Consider the following 17139-nt stretch of genomic DNA (forward strand, 5'->3'; position numbering starts at 1 on the left):
ATATGTGCATTGAATCCTAAGGTGGAGGCACCTCATTACTTCAAGTTTAAGCATATATTTTGGGCAACTATAATGTCTCTTAACAATATCCGAGACACTTAGTTTGTGGGCATCTCATGCTAACCAATAATCTGATGGGCAGCCTTATGTAATATAACAAATTTGTGTTGAGAAATGTTATATAAACTTACCATTTTTACCTTCCACACTCACATCTCTTTTAACTTCAACAAAAATTACCCTAGATGTGAGTGTATATAACAAAAATGGTGAGTGCATTTAAAATTCCCCATTTGTGTTTGTAGGTGTGCGGGATTGTAATAAAAATTGGTCAGCGCTTTGGGGAAAGCTAAATAGTTTCCGGGGTGTAAATTTTAAAGGGAATATACAAAACTTTGAAAATTTTTCGGAGAAACATATTTTATGGGGAATATGTTTCAAAATAAAAATAAAAAATCTTCCACCTCACCTCACTCTCTCTCCACCTCACCTCTCTTTCTCTTCTCCGACCAGGTCGCCGGCTGGAAAATTTCCGGTCGGCGACCATGAAAAAAATAAATTCACTCACTTTCTCTCTCTAGAAACTCCGGCGAAGGGGTTTCCCTTCGCCGGAGTTTCTAGAGAGAGTGAGTGAAATATTTTTTTATTTTTTTTTTTTTTTTTCATGGTCGGCGCCCGTAAAATTTTCCGGCCGGCGACCTGGTCGGAGAAGAGAGTAGTGGGGAGAGAGAAGATGAGGTGGAGACAGAAGATGAGGTGGAGAGAGAGAGGTGAGGTGAAGAGAGAGTGAGGTGAGGTGGAGGGTTTTTTATTTCTATTTCCCTCTAACAACTTACAAAATAAAATTGTCAAACAAAATTAACCAATTTCTGACCAAGTCTTCACTCCCTAGAAACTATTTTGCTTTCACCAAAGCACTGGCCTAAAAATTGTACGAGTGGATCTTTATTTTTTGAGATCTATCCCAAACTAGCGGTTGGGGAAATTTTGGGAGCCTGCTCAATCCCTATTGGGTTTGCTCTAAGCCTAAGCCATTATGTGGACTGCCCCGAAATCATCTTATTGATAATCTTAAAGGCACCCTTCTAAAGTGTTATTGTCTTCGTGTCCCCGGTTTCCCATCCAAATTTTGCCTTGAGAGAGGGGCCAATAACCCATAAGAGGAGCGCGTTTAAAATAACCCTCTTCCATGTAGTATCCCAAATAGGTTGCAATTTCGGAGTAAGTGTTTGATTGGGTAATTCCTTTCTATTCCAATTAGGATTAGTTAGAAATAGAAAGTAGCGATGAAATTTGTTGTTTCCTAATTTCCTAATTGAACTTGATCTAAACAAGAATTAGAAAGTTCTGTTTGGCGGTTGGAGATTGGAAATACAAATCCAAATGGGTTTAGGAAGACATCTCCATATATATATATATATAACACCCACTTGAGAAACCATCATACTTAATCGACTACTAGCTTCCTACTTCACCACCACTTTTGAAGTTCTCTTTGCTTGTTCTTCAATAATCATAATTAACACCATTAATAGGATGCATTCTTCTCTGTTCAAGTCTTCTCCACTCTTCCCATCTTTCATACTAACTTTCATTACTCTTCTCATGTTTTCATCCTCTGCTCAACTACTTCAACAAACATGCTCTAACCATTCGTTTGTCGATGATACCCGTGTTTACAACTTCTGCAATGACCTTCCTGTTCTCAACTCTTTCATCCACTGGAACTTCAACCAATCTACCCGAATTGTCGAAATCGCTTATAGACATGCAAACATTACTTCTTCAACTTGGGTTGCATGGGCAATCAATCCTACTAAAACTGGTATGGTTGGAGCCCAAGCTTTTGTTGCCTTCCAAAGTCCTAATGGTTCAATGAATGCCTACTCTTCTCCATTGGATAGCTACAAAACAAAACTCCAAGAGGGACCTCTTAGTTTCCCTGTCCATGATATATCTGCAACCTATGCCAATAATGAAATCACTATATTTGCAACCTTTGAACTTCCCGATGATAACATTACCATGGTAAATCAGTTATGGCAGGATGGACCTCTTCTTGACGGAATCACTCCTGGGATGCACCGTATTTCTGGACCGAACGTTCGATCTTTTGGGTCTCTTAATCTACTCTCAGGATACATATCAAAACCAGCAAAAGTAGGAGCAAGTCCAAGACTTCAACTCAAGAATGTACATGGAGTGTTGAATGCTGTGAGTTGGGGAACACTAATGCCGATGGGTGCGATAATAGCAAGGTATTTGAAGAGAGTGGATTCCACAGGTCCAACATGGTTTTATTTGCACATATTTTGCCAGACATCTGCTTATGCAGTTGGTGTTGGTGGATGGGCCACTGGTCTTGTGTTGGGAAAGAAGTCTCCCGGCGTTCAATACGATGCCCATAGGAGTATTGGTATTACTCTCTTTGCTCTAGCTACATTACAGGTACTCGCTATGTGTCTAAGGCCGAAACCAGATCACAAGTATAGATCCTACTGGAATATCTATCATCACTTGACGGGTTATGTTGTAATCGTGTTGAGTGTGGTGAACGTTTTCGAAGGTATTGAAATATTAGACCCAGAGAAGAAATGGAAGCGTATCTACATCGGAGTTATATCATCCCTGGGTGCAATAGCAGTTGCTCTAGAACTCATCTCTTGGTCCGTAATCATCAAAAGGAAGACATCAACAACTGGGCAAGCTAATGAAGTGGTTCCGAACCAGCAACTAGACAAAGATCAACCGATATCAAAACCCGAGATGATGGTCTAGTTACAAAATAGAGTTCAGTCATGCCTTAATTGTTTTGAAGCTTAGATGATAATTGTTAGGCCTATGTTAGAAAAATATTGGTTTGAGAGTGTTCAGGTTTTGTATAATATCTTTGAATTGATTTTTCATTTTCTTTTTCTTCGTGCCCCATTTTCATTTGTTCGTATTCAGAAAGTATAAAAAATTGTTCATTTGTACAAGAGGGCAATATTGCTGTTACTTTGATGAAATTGAAATGTCATATATAGAAATTGAATATTGCATTTCATGAATTGCACAAACAACTGTTGTTTATATAGTTTTGACGTATGATCGAATAATTGAATGTCCGGGTGTTGTTGCCATGTTGAGGCTTGTCAGTTTCAGCCTAAGACCAACTTCTCCATTCATCTGAGTTTCATAACTCAATTACTTGAGTCCTCTTCTCTTGCCATATTTCTCCGAAGATTCCACGATGTGTCACTTTATCTTTACTCTCTATCCAACTACAACCAGGATTCTTTTTCATTCCTCTCTCCTTCATAGACATTCTTATTTTTGCTGCTTTCTCCCACATCTCTCCTTCCCCATATAAATTTAACAATTGAATGTAATTGCTTCTCCTCGTTGGTTCTAACTTCAACAATTCTCCAGCTGCTGATTCTCCGAGTTCTATATTACCATGAATACGGCACCCACTTAACAGACACAGCCACACACTTTTATCAGCTTCCATCGGCATTTCTCTGATAAATCTGTAAGCTTCATCTAAACGCCCAGCACGTCCCAAAAGACTGACTATGTTTAAATAATGCTCCATTCTAGGTTCAATCCTATAATCTCGTTTCATTGACTGGAATAGTCGGAGGCCTTCTGCAGTTAATCCCGAATGCCTGCAAGATGATATCAATGCAACAAAAGTTACCTCGTCGGGTAGAATTCCCGTTTGTTGCATCTCATCGAATAATTTTAGAGCATTTCCGCACTCCCCACGTGACCCATAACCAGATATTATCGAATTCCATGTTATTATACTCTGACGGAAGTTTCTTTCTTTAATGGTCTTTTTATCAGTTCCCGACGAACCATCCTACCAAAATCATGGAACGAAAGGGTACCACACACCGACAAGTTATTTGACAATGTAAAAGAATTAGGTTTCGAACCATCTAATCTCATTCGGTCATAAACGAAATGGGGGCTAAAGAAAAATATCCAAAGAAAAAGATATTGGAGAAAAGGTTAAGTGTTGAAGTAAACTCAAAAGTCAAAGGAGGTTATTTATAGTGGAAGAAGAAGATCAAAAGATCCTCTCAAGAGACGAGTGAGCATTAAAACAAAAAAAAAAAGTAATCTTGGTAACACACACCAAGTTATAATGACTGGGTGTCGAAGCGCGGCTCAAGACTGACCAGGTTAGAGAAGGAATTAGTGGGACACGAGAAACCCCCTCGTACCTCCAATCACAAGACGCCACGTGCCACGCATGGCAACAACGGTGGCATGAGCAGTTGCCCAAAAGATCAACGTCGAAAACGCTTGATCAGAAGATCAGATCCGTGATGTCACAGAATCACGCATGGAAGCGGAAATCAATCTTCTCATGCAGAAATCGAAACTTGTCACGCGAGAAAGGCTACGTTTGCACATATTTAAGGAACCATCACTTAGTCGACTCTGGGTAAAAACGGCCCCGACAAATGGAACCTCATCACCATAGTCACAGAAAAGACTTTACATACAGCTCAACTAAAATCATCCCCGGAACACGGAGCTAAGGAAACTCAAAAGAACGACCGAGATTCACAGAATAGCTCTGGTCCAGATATACCCATTGCCTTCAGGGTCACTCAGGATATTCGAAAGTCACTTCTACTCCTCAGTCTCTCTACTTTCGACCAAAGAGTGACGGAACTCATGATGATGCACAAAATGTCCAGACGTTAACTAACGTCAAAGAGTCAAGAACAGACCTGAAGTCTAACGGGTCAACCCGACTTTAGGTAACAGAACAGCTAAACTCTCAACGCTCCGCCATCTACACCCCTAACTGGGAGGTCGGCTAGGACCAGCTAAGAGGTATCATTCCTGTTTCGCCCCAGGCACGAATAGATCAACTCTGGAGGCTTTAAAGGAATGAGGGGGTCCGCGTAAGTTAGGCCGATGCCTCACGCCCTAAACTGGGGAGGTAGAAGCATGCCAACAGCTTACCAACTCAATCTCGGAGTCTCCCTAAAAGATCTCAGTCGGCTAAAGATCTTAAGTGTTTAAGCAAGCTTGGAATTCAAAAGTCTCAAAGGAGGAAACATCTCCTAGAAGATCTATCACCTCGGCAGGATATCTACGAAGGATCATTCAACATAGGAACTTCTATTTATTTTAGATACGAGATGACTACAAATGGAAACTCTAATTACAAACGGTGGGAAACTTCCCTAAACGGTGGATCATAGTCAGTCTACTTAAGCCTATAAAAGGGCCCCAATCGTCTTCCATAAGACATCTTCAAAAGCTGGAACACGATCTCTTAAACGAAGAGATCACCCCTTACACAGAGTTCCCATACACGCCCCCCAAAAGGTTCAACCAATATTCAATCTTTTACTGCAAAGAGCAACCTGACTGTCTTGAGCGTCGGATCGGTTTTCGAATCCTTTGCAGGTTTTCCCCTCAAGAATCAGGAGCTGAAGCAGAGTAAGGAGCAAGAGAAGGAGCGGGAGCGAGGAGCAACAAATAGGAATCTTACTCAATCTAACAGAATATTCAATCATAACGGACGTTGTCCTGCATCAAGTCCCAATTTCATGTTGATATAACAGAAGACCATTTTTTGACATCAACAGTAGCCACCACCTCTACTATTTCTGTTGTGATCGTTGCCACGACCACCTCGTTCATAAGATGTCACATAGGTTTCAGATACTTCTGAATAACCCGTTGGACGAGCCTCTTGATTTTTCATAATGACTTCCCTATTTTGTTCTGCAACAAGTAGACAAGAAATTAAATCAGAATGACATTTAAAATTTATATTTATATGAAAAGTGGAAAACGTTTTCTCTAACATTTATTCTTCATAAACTGGATTGCCACGATGTCCCAATTTTGTAGTTGTCTTAACTAATACATAATTATATTAAGAAACAGTTTTAAAATCCTACAGCCGCGGGTTTATCCAGTCATTTTGGGCCTTTGGTAAAATAACTCTTTTTAAATGACCGTATCTTTTCTCTAAACATTTCCATAATACAAGCAGATCCTTTTGATTTAAACATTTTGATTTAAGTTCTTCAAACAAATGATGACGGATCACAGTCAGGGCCGCTGAGCGTCTGTAAAGAGGTTCATTATTTCCTTCGTTAATTGTCTTCTCTAGTTGTTTGGCCTCTAGATGAGCTTCGATTTCAAGCTTCCAAGTAATATAGTTTTCCCTCCATAAGTTAAGGGTTGTAAAATCAACACTTGTTAGAGTCGACATATTGAACTTGAAAATTTACGAATTACTTGCAAATTTTGATAGTCTTTTTGAGTTGAATGGAATCTCCTCGGTTGGTTAGAGTGTCGTGCTGATAACGTAAAATAATTATGTTACGAGACATGAGAGATTAAGCTAAAGATAACAAAGTTTCAAGAAAACTCCAGTGATTTTATTCTCTGGATTTTTACACACACTAAAGTTACAACAAGATATGGTATATTTATACCCAAATTGAGTAGCCATAAAGATGACACATGAACCAACCATGTGTAAGAAATATGTGCATTGAATCCTAAGGTGGAGGCACCTCATTACTTCAAGTTTAAGCATATATTTTGGGCAACTATAATGTCTCTTAACAATATCCGAGACACTTAGTTTGTGGGCATCTCATGCTAACCAATAATCTGATGGGCAGCCTTATGTAATATAACAAATTTGTGTTGAGAAATGTTATATAAACTTACCATTTTTACCTTCCACACTCACATCTCCTTTAACTTCAACAAAAATTACCCTAGATGTGAGTGTATATAACAAAAATGGTGAGTGCATTTAAAATTCCCCATTTGTGTTTGTAGGTGTGCGGGATTGTAATAAAAATTGGTCAGCGCTTTGGGGAAAGCTAAATAGTTTCCGGGGTGTAAATTTTAAAGGGAATATACAAAATTTTGAAAATTTTTCGGAGAAACATATTTTATGGGGAATATGTTTCAAAATAAAAATAAAAAATCTTCCACCTCACCTCACTCTCTCTCCACCTCACCTCTCTTTCTCTTCTCCGACCAGGTCGCCGGCTGGAAAATTTCCGGTCGGCGACCATGAAAAAAATAAATTCACTCACTTTCTCTCTCTAGAAACTCCGGCGAAGGGGTTTCCCTTCGCCGGAGTTTCTAGAGAGAGAGAGTGAAATATTTTTTTATTTTTTTATTTTTTTTTCATGGTCGGCGCCCGGAAAATTTTCCGGCCGGCGACCTGGTCGGAGAAGAGAGTAGTGGGGAGAGAGAAGATGAGGTGGAGAGAGAAGATGAGGTGGAGACAGAAGATGAGGTGGAGAGAGAGAGGTGAGGTGAAGAGAGAGTGAGGTGAGGTGGAGGGTTTTTTATTTCTATTTCCCTCTAACAACTTACAAAATAAAATTGTCAAACAAAATTAACCAATTTCTGACCAAGTCTTCACTCCCTAGAAACTATTTTGCTTTCACCAAAGCACTGGCCTAAAAATTGTACGAGTGGATCTTTATTTTTTGAGATCTATCCCAAACTAGCGGTTGGGGAAATTTTGGGAGCCTGCTCAATCCCTATTGGGTTTGCTCTAAGCCTAAGCCATTATGTGGACTGCCCCGAAATCATCTTATTGATAATCTTAAAGGCACCCTTCTAAAGTGTTATTGTCTTCGTGTCCCCGGTTTCCCATCCAAATTTTGCCTTGAGAGAGGGGCCAATAACCCATAAGAGGAGCGCGTTTAAAATAACCCTCTTCCATGTAGTATCCCAAATAGGTTGCAATTTCGGAGTAAGTGTTTGATTGGGTAATTCCTTTCTATTCCAATTAGGATTAGTTAGAAATAGAAAGTAGCGATGAAATTTGTTGTTTCCTAATTTCCTAATTGAACTTGATCTAAACAAGAATTAGAAAGTTCTGTTTGGCGGTTGGAGATTGGAAATACAAATCCAAATGGGTTTAGGAAGACATCTCCATATATATATATATATAACACCCACTTGAGAAACCATCATACTTAATCGACTACTAGCTTCCTACTTCACCACCACTTTTGAAGTTCTCTTTGCTTGTTCTTCAATAATCATAATTAACACCATTAATAGGATGCATTCTTCTCTGTTCAAGTCTTCTCCACTCTTCCCATCTTTCATACTAACTTTCATTACTCTTCTCATGTTTTCATCCTCTGCTCAACTACTTCAACAAACATGCTCTAACCATTCGTTTGTCGATGATACCCGTGTTTACAACTTCTGCAATGACCTTCCTGTTCTCAACTCTTTCATCCACTGGAACTTCAACCAATCTACCCGAATTGTCGAAATCGCTTATAGACATGCAAACATTACTTCTTCAACTTGGGTTGCATGGGCAATCAATCCTACTAAAACTGGTATGGTTGGAGCCCAAGCTTTTGTTGCCTTCCAAAGTCCTAATGGTTCAATGAATGCCTACTCTTCTCCATTGGATAGCTACAAAACAAAACTCCAAGAGGGACCTCTTAGTTTCCCTGTCCATGATATATCTGCAACCTATGCCAATAATGAAATCACTATATTTGCAACCTTTGAACTTCCCGATGATAACATTACCATGGTAAATCAGTTATGGCAGGATGGACCTCTTCTTGACGGAATCACTCCTGGGATGCACCGTATTTCTGGACCGAACGTTCGATCTTTTGGGTCTCTTAATCTACTCTCAGGATACATATCAAAACCAGCAAAAGTAGGAGCAAGTCCAAGACTTCAACTCAAGAATGTACATGGAGTGTTGAATGCTGTGAGTTGGGGAACACTAATGCCGATGGGTGCGATAATAGCAAGGTATTTGAAGAGAGTGGATTCCACAGGTCCAACATGGTTTTATTTGCACATATTTTGCCAGACATCTGCTTATGCAGTTGGTGTTGGTGGATGGGCCACTGGTCTTGTGTTGGGAAAGAAGTCTCCCGGCGTTCAATACGATGCCCATAGGAGTATTGGTATTACTCTCTTTGCTCTAGCTACATTACAGGTACTCGCTATGTGTCTAAGGCCGAAACCAGATCACAAGTATAGATCCTACTGGAATATCTATCATCACTTGACGGGTTATGTTGTAATCGTGTTGAGTGTGGTGAACGTTTTCGAAGGTATTGAAATATTAGACCCAGAGAAGAAATGGAAGCGTATCTACATCGGAGTTATATCATCCCTGGGTGCAATAGCAGTTGCTCTAGAACTCATCTCTTGGTCCGTAATCATCAAAAGGAAGACATCAACAACTGGGCAAGCTAATGAAGTGGTTCCGAACCAGCAACTAGACAAAGATCAACCGATATCAAAACCCGAGATGATGGTCTAGTTACAAAATAGAGTTCAGTCATGCCTTAATTGTTTTGAAGCTTAGATGATAATTGTTAGGCCTATGTTAGAAAAATATTGGTTTGAGAGTGTTCAGGTTTTGTATAATATCTTTGAATTGATTTTTCATTTTCTTTTTCTTCGTGCCCCATTTTCATTTGTTCGTATTCAGAAAGTATAAAAAATTGTTCATTTGTACAAGAGGGCAATATTGCTGTTACTTTGATGAAATTGAAATGTCATATATAGAAATTGAATATTGCATTTCATGAATTGCACAAACAACTGTTGTTTATATAGTTTTGACGTATGATCGAATAATTGAATGTCCGGGTGTTGTTGCCATGTTGAGGCTTGTCAGTTTCAGCCTAAGACCAACTTCTCCATTCATCTGAGTTTCATAACTCAATTACTTGAGTCCTCTTCTCTTGCCATATTTCTCCGAAGATTCCACGATGTGTCACTTTATCTTTACTCTCTATCCAACTACAACCAGGATTCTTTTTCATTCCTCTCTCCTTCATAGACATTCTTATTTTTGCTGCTTTCTCCCACATCTCTCCTTCCCCATATAAATTTAACAATTGAATGTAATTGCTTCTCCTCGTTGGTTCTAACTTCAACAATTCTCCAGCTGCTGATTCTCCGAGTTCTATATTACCATGAATACGGCACCCACTTAACAGACACAGCCACACACTTTTATCAGCTTCCATCGGCATTTCTCTGATAAATCTGTAAGCTTCATCTAAACGCCCAGCACGTCCCAAAAGACTGATTATGTTTAAATAATGCTCCATTCTAGGTTCAATCCTATAATCTCGTTTCATTGACTGGAATAGTCGGAGGCCTTCTGCAGTTAATCCCGAATGCCTGCAAGATGATATCAATGCAACAAAAGTTACCTCGTCGGGTAGAATTCCCGTTTGTTGCATCTCATCGAATAATTTTAGAGCATTTCCGCACTCCCCACGTGACCCATAACCAGATATTATCGAATTCCATGTTATTATACTCTGACGGAAGTTTCTTTCTTTAATGGTCTTTTTATCAGTTCCCGACGAACCATCCTACCAAAATCATGGAACGAAAGGGTACCACACACCGACAAGTTATTTGACAATGTAAAAGAATTAGGTTTCGAACCATCTAATCTCATTCGGTCATAAACGAAATGGGGGCTAAAGAAAAATATCCAAAGAAAAAGATATTGGAGAAAAGGTTAAGTGTTGAAGTAAACTCAAAAGTCAAAGGAGGTTATTTATAGTGGAAGAAGAAGATCAAAAGATCCTCTCAAGAGACGAGTGAGCATTAAAACAAAAAAAAAGTAATCTTGGTAACACACACCAAGTTATAATGACTGGGTGTCGAAGCGCGGCTCAAGACTGACCAGGTTAGAGAAGGAATTAGTGGGACACGAGAAACCCCCTCGTACCTCCAATCACAAGACGCCACGTGCCACGCATGGCAACAACGGTGGCATGAGCAGTTGCCCAAAAGATCAACGTCGAAAACGCTTGATCAGAAGATCAGATCCGTGTTGTCACAGAATCACGCATGGAAGCGGAAATCAATCTTCTCATGCAGAAATCGAAACTTGTCACGCGAGAAAGGCTACGTTTGCACATATTTAAGGAACCATCACTTAGTCGACTCTGGGTAAAAACGGCCCCGACAAATGGAACCTCATCACCATAGTCACAGAAAAGACTTTACATACAGCTCAACTAAAATCATCCCCGGAACACGGAGCTAAGGAAACTCAAAAGAACGACCGAGATTCACAGAATAGCTCTGGTCCAGATATACCCATTGCCTTCAGGGTCACTCAGGATATTCGAAAGTCACTTCTACTCCTCAGTCTCTCTACTTTCGACCAAAGAGTGACGGAACTCATGATGATGCACAAAATGTCCAGACGTTAACTAACGTCAAAGAGTCAAGAACAGACCTGAAGTCTAACGGGTCAACCCGACTTTAGGTAACAGAACAGCTAAACTCTCAACGCTCCGCCATCTACACCCCTAACTGGGAGGTCGGCTAGGACCAGCTAAGAGGTATCATTCCTGTTTCGCCCCAGGCACGAATAGATCAACTCTGGAGGCTTTAAAGGAATGAGGGGGTCCGCGTAAGTTAGGCCGATGCCTCACGCCCTAAACTGGGGAGGTAGAAGCATGCCAACAGCTTACCAACTCAATCTCGGAGTCTCCCTAAAAGATCTCAGTCGGCTAAAGATCTTAAGTGTTTAAGCAAGCTTGGAATTCAAAAGTCTCAAAGGAGGAAACATCTCCTAGAAGATCTATCACCTCGGCAGGATATCTACGAAGGATCATTCAACATAGGAACTTCTATTTATTTTAGATACGAGATGACTACAAATGGAAACTCTAATTACAAACGGTGGGAAACTTCCCTAAACGGTGGATCATAGTCAGTCTACTTAAGCCTATAAAAGGGCCCCAATCGTCTTCCATAAGACATCTTCAAAAGCTGGAACACGATCTCTTAAACGAAGAGATCACCCCTTACACAGAGTTCCCATACACGCCCCCCAAAAGGTTCAACCAATATTCAATCTTTTACTGCAAAGAGCAACCTGACTGTCTTGAGCGTCGGATCGGTTTTCGAATCCTTTGCAGGTTTTCCCCTCAAGAATCAGGAGCTGAAGCAGAGTAAGGAGCAAGAGAAGGAGCGGGAGCGAGGAGCAACAAATAGGAATCTTACTCAATCTAACAGAATATTCAATCATAACGGACGTTGTCCTGCATCAAGTCCCAATTTCATGTTGATATAACAGAAGACCATTTTTTGACATCAACAGTAGCCACCACCTCTACTATTTCTGTTGTGATCGTTGCCACGACCACCTCGTTCATAAGATGTCACATAGGTTTCAGATACTTCTGAATAACCCGTTGGACGAGCCTCTTGATTTTTCATAATGACTTCCCTATTTTGTTCTGCAACAAGTAGACAAGAAATTAAATCAGAATGACATTTAAAATTTATATTTATATGAAAAGTGGAAAACGTTTTCTCTAACATTTATTCTTCATAAACTGGATTGCCACGATGTCCCAATTTTGTAGTTGTCTTAACTAATACATAATTATATTAAGAAACAGTTTTAAAATCCTACAGCCGCGGGTTTATCCAGTCATTTTGGGCCTTTGGTAAAATAACTCTTTTTAAATGACCGTATCTTTTCTCTAAACATTTCCATAATACAAGCAGATCCTTTTGATTTAAACATTTTGATTTAAGTTCTTCAAACAAATGATGACGGATCACAGTCAGGGCCGCTGAGCGTCTGTAAAGAGGTTCATTATTTCCTTCGTTAATTGTCTTCTCTAGTTGTTTGGCCTCTAGATGAGCTTCGATTTCAAGCTTCCAAGTAATATAGTTTTCCCTCCATAAGTTAAGGGTTGTAAAATCAACACTTGTTAGAGTCGACATATTGAACTTGAAAATTTACGAATTACTTGCAAATTTTGATAGTCTTTTTGAGTTGAATGGAATCTCCTCGGTTGGTTAGAGTGTCGTGCTGATAACGTAAAATAATTATGTTACGAGACATGAGAGATTAAGCTAAAGATAACAAAGTTTCAAGAAAACTCCAGTGATTTTATTCTCTGGATTTTTACACACACTAAAGTTACAACAAGATATGGTATATTTATACCCAAATTGAGTAGCCATAAAGATGACACATGAACCAACCATGTGTAAGAAATATGTGCATTGAATCCTAAGGTGGAGGCACCTCATTACTTCAAGTTTAAGCATATATTTTGGGCAACTATAATGTCTCTTAACAATATCCGAGACACTTAGTTTGTGGGCATCTCATGCTAACCAATAATCTGATGGGCAGCCTTATGTAATATAACAAATTTGTGTTGAGAAATGTTATATAAACTTACCATTTTTACCTTCCACACTCACATCTCCTTTAACTTCAACAAAAATTACCCTAGATGTGAGTGTATATAACAAAAATGGTGAGTGCATTTAAAATTCCCCATTTGTGTTTGTAGGTGTGCGGGATTGTAATAAAAATTGGTCAGCGCTTTGGGGAAAGCTAAATAGTTTCCGGGGTGTAAATTTTAAAGGGAATATACAAAATTTTGAAAATTTTTCGGAGAAACATATTTTATGGGGAATATGTTTCAAAATAAAAATAAAAAATCTTCCACCTCACCTCACTCTCTCTCCACCTCACCTCTCTTTCTCTTCTCCGACCAGGTCGCCGGCTGGAAAATTTCCGGTCGGCGACCATGAAAAAAATAAATTCACTCACTTTCTCTCTCTAGAAACTCCGGCGAAGGGGTTTCCCTTCTCCGGAGTTTCTAGAGAGAGAGAGTGAAATATTTTTTTATTTTTTTTTCATGGTCGGCGTCCGGAAAATTTTCCGGCCGGCGACCTGGTCGGAGAAGAGAGTAGTGGGGAGAGAGAAGATGAGGTGGAGACAGAAGATGAGGTGGAGAGAGAGAGGTGAGTTGAAGAGAGAGTGAGGTGAGGTGGAGGGTTTTTTATTTCTATTTCCCTCTAACAACTTACAAAATAAAATTGTCAAACAAAATTAACCAATTTCTGACCAAGTCTTCACTCCCTAGAAACTATTTTGCTTTCACCAAAGCACTGGCCTAAAAATTGTACGAGTGGATCTTTATTTTTTGAGATCTATCCCAAACTAGCGGTTGGGGAAATTTTGGGAGCCTGCTCAATCCCTATTGGGTTTGCTCTAAGCCTAAGCCATTATGTGGACTGCCCCGAAATCATCTTATTGATAATCTTAAAGGCACCCTTCTAAAGTGTTATTGTCTTCGTGTCCCCGGTTTCCCATCCAAATTTTGCCTTGAGAGAGGGGCCAATAACCCATAAGAGGAGCGCGTTTAAAATAACCCTCTTCCATGTAGTATCCCAAATAGGTTGCAATTTCGGAGTAAGTGTTTGATTGGGTAATTCCTTTCTATTCCAATTAGGATTAGTTAGAAATAGAAAGTAGCGATGAAATTTGTTGTTTCCTAATTTCCTAATTGAACTTGATCTAAACAAGAATTAGAAAGTTCTGTTTGGCGGTTGGAGATTGGAAATACAAATCCAAATGGGTTTAGGAAGACATCTCCATATATATATATATATAACACCCACTTGAGAAACCATCATACTTAATCGACTACTAGCTTCCTACTTCACCACCACTTTTGAAGTTCTCTTTGCTTGTTCTTCAATAATCATAATTAACACCATTAATAGGATGCATTCTTCTCTGTTCAAGTCTTCTCCACTCTTCCCATCTTTCATACTAACTTTCATTACTCTTCTCATGTTTTCATCCTCTGCTCAACTACTTCAACAAACATGCTCTAACCATTCGTTTGTCGATGATACCCGTGTTTACAACTTCTGCAATGACCTTCCTGTTCTCAACTCTTTCATCCACTGGAACTTCAACCAATCTACCCGAATTGTCGAAATCGCTTATAGACATGCAAACATTACTTCTTCAACTTGGGTTGCATGGGCAATCAATCCTACTAAAACTGGTATGGTTGGAGCCCAAGCTTTTGTTGCCTTCCAAAGTCCTAATGGTTCAATGAATGCCTACTCTTCTCCATTGGATAGCTACAAAACAAAACTCCAAGAGGGACCTCTTAGTTTCCCTGTCCATGATATATCTGCAACCTATGCCAATAATGAAATCACTATATTTGCAACCTTTGAACTTCCCGATGATAACATTACCATGGTAAATCAGTTATGGCAGGATGGACCTCTTCTTGACGGAATCACTCCTGGGATGCACCGTATTTCTGGACCGAACGTTCGATCTTTTGGGTCTCTTAATCTACTCTCAGGATACATATCAAAACCAGCAAAAGTAGGAGCAAGTCCAAGACTTCAACTCAAGAATGTACATGGAGTGTTGAATGCTGTGAGTTGGGGAACACTAATGCCGATGGGTGCGATAATAGCAAGGTATTTGAAGAGAGTGGATTCCACAGGTCCAACATGGTTTTATTTGCACATATTTTGCCAGACATCTGCTTATGCAGTTGGTGTTGGTGGATGGGCCACTGGTCTTGTGTTGGGAAAGAAGTCTCCCGGCGTTCAATACGATGCCCATAGGAGTATTGGTATTACTCTCTTTGCTCTAGCTACATTACAGGTACTCGCTATGTGTCTAAGGCCGAAACCAGATCACAAGTATAGATCCTACTGGAATATCTATCATCACTTGACGGGTTATGTTGTAATCGTGTTGAGTGTGGTGAACGTTTTCGAAGGTATTGAAATATTAGACCCAGAGAAGAAATGGAAGCGTATCTACATCGGAGTTATATCATCCCTGGGTGCAATAGCAGTTGCTCTAGAACTCATCTCTTGGTCCGTAATCATCAAAAGGAAGACATCAACAACTGGGCAAGCTAATGAAGTGGTTCCGAACCAGCAACTAGACAAAGATCAACCGATATCAAAACCCGAGATGATGGTCTAGTTACAAAATAGAGTTCAGTCATGCCTTAATTGTTTTGAAGCTTAGATGATAATTGTTAGGCCTATGTTAGAAAAATATTGGTTTGAGAGTGTTCAGGTTTTGTATAATATCTTTGAATTGATTTTTCATTTTCTTTTTCTTCGTGCCCCATTTTCATTTGTTCGTATTCAGAAAGTATAAAAAATTGTTCATTTGTACAAGAGGGCAATATTGCTGTTACTTTGATGAAATTGAAATGTCATATATAGAAATTGAATATTGCATTTCATGAATTGCACAAACAACTGTTGTTTATATAGTTTTGACGTATGATCGAATAATTGAATGTCCGGGTGTTGTTGCCATGTTGAGGCTTGTCAGTTTCAGCCTAAGACCAACTTCTCCATTCATCTGAGTTTCATAACTCAATTACTTGAGTCCTCTTCTCTTGCCATATTTCTCCGAAGATTCCACGTGTTAGGAAAAATAACCTAATTAACTTGTTCAGGAATATGAAGATAAACGATGCGAAAGTAAAAGTAGAGACACACTTCAGAAATCTCTCTTTCTCTAGCCTTTCTTTGTTCTGGAAGTTGTTATCTCTCTTATCTCTCTCTAACCTGAGAAGATATATCTGAGAGGATTCTCTACTAACTCTCCCAACTGGGAGCTCCCAACTGGGAGGATACTCTCTAACCTGAAAGTATAATCTCTTCCCTTTCATTCCCTATTTATAATAATAAATAAGGAGGTTTACCAATAGAAATAGGAATTCCTTTTTAGGCTTGAAAAAAATAGAAACTTCTATTTTTTCCCCAAACAAGGAATAGGGGAAATCCTAGTTGGAATAGGATTTCCCCTATTCCTTGTTTGGGGAAAAAATAGAAGTTTCTATTTTTTTCAAGCCTAAAAAGGAATTCCTATTTCTATTGGTAAACCTCCTTATTTATTATTATAAATAGGGAATGAAAGGGAAGAGATTATACTTTCAGGTTAGAGAGTATCCTCCCAGTTGGGAGCTCCCAGTTGGGAGCTCCCAGTTGGGAGCTCCCAGTTGGGAGAGTTAGTAGAGAATCCTCTCAGATATATCTTCTCAGGTTAGAGAGAGATAAGAGAGATAACAACTTCCAGAACAAAGAAAGGCTAGAGAAAGAGAGATTTCTGAAGTGTGTCTCTACTTTTACTTTCGCATCGTTTATCTTCATATTCCTGAACAAGTTAATTAGGTTATTTTTCCTAACAAGTGGTACCAGAGCTAAGGTTGGATTTATTGTTCAGAAATATGGAAGTGAATACTAATCGTATGATTAGTTTAGATGGAGAAAACTACTTGATGTGGAAAGCAAAAATGG

The 17139-nt window shown here is 39.4% G+C and overlaps 3 pseudogenes across 3 annotated transcripts; all 3 read left to right on the forward strand.

Annotated features, from left to right (window-relative positions):
- Window positions 1-1446: 1446 nt before the first annotated feature.
- LOC147565348 (cytochrome b561 and DOMON domain-containing protein At5g47530 pseudogene) lies at window positions 1447-3050 on the forward strand (annotated as a pseudogene). Its single transcript, XR_015237156.1, has one exon. The product of XR_015237156.1 is annotated as a cytochrome b561 and DOMON domain-containing protein At5g47530 pseudogene (transcript).
- Window positions 3051-7975: 4925 nt separating this feature from the next.
- LOC147565349 (cytochrome b561 and DOMON domain-containing protein At5g47530 pseudogene) lies at window positions 7976-9579 on the forward strand (annotated as a pseudogene). Its single transcript, XR_015237159.1, has one exon. The product of XR_015237159.1 is annotated as a cytochrome b561 and DOMON domain-containing protein At5g47530 pseudogene (transcript).
- A 4897-nt stretch (window positions 9580-14476) lies between these two features.
- Window positions 14477-16080, forward strand: LOC147565350 (cytochrome b561 and DOMON domain-containing protein At5g47530 pseudogene; annotated as a pseudogene). The gene has a single exon (XR_015237162.1). The product of XR_015237162.1 is annotated as a cytochrome b561 and DOMON domain-containing protein At5g47530 pseudogene (transcript).
- The last annotated feature ends 1059 nt before the right edge of the window (window positions 16081-17139 follow it).

This window comes from Eschscholzia californica, unplaced genomic scaffold, assembly GCF_041429995.1.
Source record: "Eschscholzia californica isolate CP2 unplaced genomic scaffold, dmEscCali1.0.p SCAF_1, whole genome shotgun sequence".
In the NCBI taxonomy this organism is placed as follows: Eukaryota; Viridiplantae; Streptophyta; class Magnoliopsida; order Ranunculales; family Papaveraceae; genus Eschscholzia; species Eschscholzia californica.